Genomic DNA, 2,828 nt, shown 5'->3' on the forward strand with positions numbered 1-2,828 from the left:
CAGGCCGGGTAACCCTGGGAGGCGTCGGTTCATACTCCCAGGAACCTGGGGGAACTGGGCCCTGGCTGCTCTGCAGGAGCTTTGCACTGTGGCAAAAGGACTTAATGAGCCTGACTCTGACTCTGTTCCCTTTATGCTCAGAATTTCTAGATATATCAACTCACCCCAGAGCAGATTTCCCACCTTTGCGGATGCGGCTAATCCGGTTTTACAGCGTATAATTCAGTAGATGCAGCATGGCAGCGCAGAAGTAAAGATCTTGGCTGGATCTAAATCAGAGTCCTCAGCTCTGCTCCTGCCTCTACAAGACCTTGGACAGTTCCTTCGTGTTTATGATGCACATTTCCTTGTGTCAAAAATGAGGAAGTGATCCCATTCTCAGTGAGCTCTCTGGTTTCATATACATATGGATTCTCCCTGAATGCCTGGCACATGCCGAATGGCCAATGAATATCAACGCCCTTCTCCTTCATGAATTTCACAGTGTTTTGAATCTGTTAACTTGGGATTTGATGAACCAACATGTTGCTAATTTTTTCAAAAAGATCCGGAGTTGCTTACAAGAGTCAGTACTTATGTGTTCTCCCATTTTATTGTTTTTAGTTGACATAATTCCTACAATGAATGGTAGCTTTCTGGAGTTTAAGTAGAAGAGGCTGATCTTAGGGACTCAGACGTGTCACTTTAGAGCTTTAGAAATAAACTTGTGCTCATGTGTTCTCAGGAAAAGGCTGGCCTGCCACCTGACATCTGTGCATTGGTCTTTGTGTCAGAAAACCAACAGCAACTCATTTTTTTCCCCAGAGAGCAACCTACTCTATGATTCTCTATCTCCCCTCCCTTCTTCCTTGTTCAAACACTGAGTTCCTTCTATGTGCTAGACCAGGATTTGGGAAACGTTATCTGTAAAGAGGCAGAGAGTAAATATTGTAGGCTTGAAGAGGCAGACAGTCTCTGTTACAACTTATAAACTCTGCTGCTTTTGCAGAAAAGCAGATAGACAAAAGTGAAATGAACAAACATGGTTGTGTTTTAACAAAAAGGTGGTTCTCACCAGCGAATGATTTTTGCCTTCCCGGGCACTTTTGGTAAGATATGCAGAAGGCTTTGATTGTGAGGAATGGAGAAGGGGTCCTGCTGGCCCCTACTGGGTAGAGGCCAAGGATGCAGCTGAACATCAATGCACAGAACTTTCCCTCCCCACAGGAAAGAATCACGCAACCCAAAGTGTCAACAGTGCCAAACGGAACAATCAAACTTTACTTAAGGACACTAAAGTTTGAATTTTATATAATGTCATACGTAATCAATATCAGTCTTTTGATTTTTTTTTTCAACTATTTAAAATGTAAGAACCCTTAGCTCCCAGTCCATACAAACACTGGCCATGGGTCATAGTTTTTCTACTCCTGTGCAAGAATCTGGAGAAACAAAGAGAAACAGGGAACAGTAAGTTTCCTTAAGATCCCCTCTCAGAGCCACAAAAGCAAGACACACCTCATGCACTTCCTTTTTTTTTTTAATGAAAATAAGCTTTATTACATCAATAAATAAATAAATACAAAGAGGCAAACCGTTTTAGTCATTTCCTTCCAGATAGTTTGTCTGACTTAAACGCGGAGCTGAGATCTACTTACAGTCTTAGTATGAACATGTTCGGGGGTCCTTCTTAGGTTTGGTGGGTTGCTCTTTCTTCTATATTTATAACTTGTGCATTTTTAAAAATTGACTTTGAAGCACGAATAGTCACACAATTAGGTAAGCAAAAAAGAAGTTACATTAAGCAGAATCTACACTGTGAATGGCAAATGGGAAACGGGAACCGGCTACTAAGTAAAGTATGCTGTCAATATGCTTTAAAAACAAAATCCCTAGAATGGTATTAGCTTATGAAAAGCAAAAAGGAACACCGTGGGTAACATATGTATTCAAAAGAGAAGATTAAAGAGACAATGGTGTCTTGGAGGCAAACCACAGTTTGCTGTAAGATAACTTTAGGTGCATCTTTTAAATCAATGCTTGAAAATAACAAACAAACAAAAAACCTGAGCAGTTCCTAACTACTTGACATGCAAATCCTAATTAACTGCAAAATCTTTTCTCAATCTTTGACACTGTAGGTTCAGAGCCATGTGAACCACGGGAGGAAAAACTAAACTGTAACTATTTTGAAAACAAGGGTTTCATCTGAACAGGGGAGACGAACTGTTACTTCTCATCTTGTAAAAAGGTGGAAATCCTTCAAAACCAGCAAGGCAGCTAGGATGTGGCATTCCGTTCCGTTTCTGCCAAGCACTCCCGAACCAGTCCTCCAGCGTGCATCACGCCGCGCTTCAGCCTCTCCACGGCGCTCTCGCTCCCCGCGTAAGTGGGTCTGATCTCCTTCCCCAGCTCTTCGATGATGGCCAGCAGCTCCGCGTATTTGCTTTGGGGCACCTGGCTTTTCCCAGCTCCCCGAGTGTAGCCTAGGGACGGTGGCCCGTAGTCACTGAGCAGTCGGCGATACTGTGAAGGCCAGTGGACACTCCCAGCGGCGTTGTGCGCGAACCTCATGCACCTCCTTTCGTTTTTTTGTTTGTTTGTTTTCTCGAGACTAAGTCTCACTCTGTCGCCCAGGCTGGAGTGCAGTGGCGCGATCTAGGCTCACTGCAACCTCCGCCTCCCAGGTTCAAGCGATTCTCCTGCCTCAGCCTCCCGAGTAGCTGGGACTAGAGCATGCGCCACTACACCCGGCTAATTTTTTTTTTTAGTAGAGACGGAGTTTCATCATGTTGGTTTTCCAGGATGGTCTCGATCTCTTGACCTCCTGATCTGCCTGCCTCGGCCTC

General features: G+C 44.1%; 1 pseudogene; it reads right to left on the minus strand.

Annotated features, from left to right (window-relative positions):
* Positions 1 to 2,086: 2,086 nt before the first annotated feature.
* Positions 2,087 to 2,553, minus strand: LOC108545143 (cyclin-dependent kinase 2-associated protein 1 pseudogene; annotated as a pseudogene).
* Between the last annotated feature and the right edge of the window lie 275 nt (positions 2,554 to 2,828).

The sequence above is a fragment of the Rhinopithecus bieti genome, unplaced genomic scaffold, assembly GCF_001698545.2.
Source record: "Rhinopithecus bieti isolate Rb0 unplaced genomic scaffold, ASM169854v2 scaffold_27010, whole genome shotgun sequence".
Classification (NCBI taxonomy): Eukaryota; Metazoa; Chordata; class Mammalia; order Primates; family Cercopithecidae; genus Rhinopithecus; species Rhinopithecus bieti.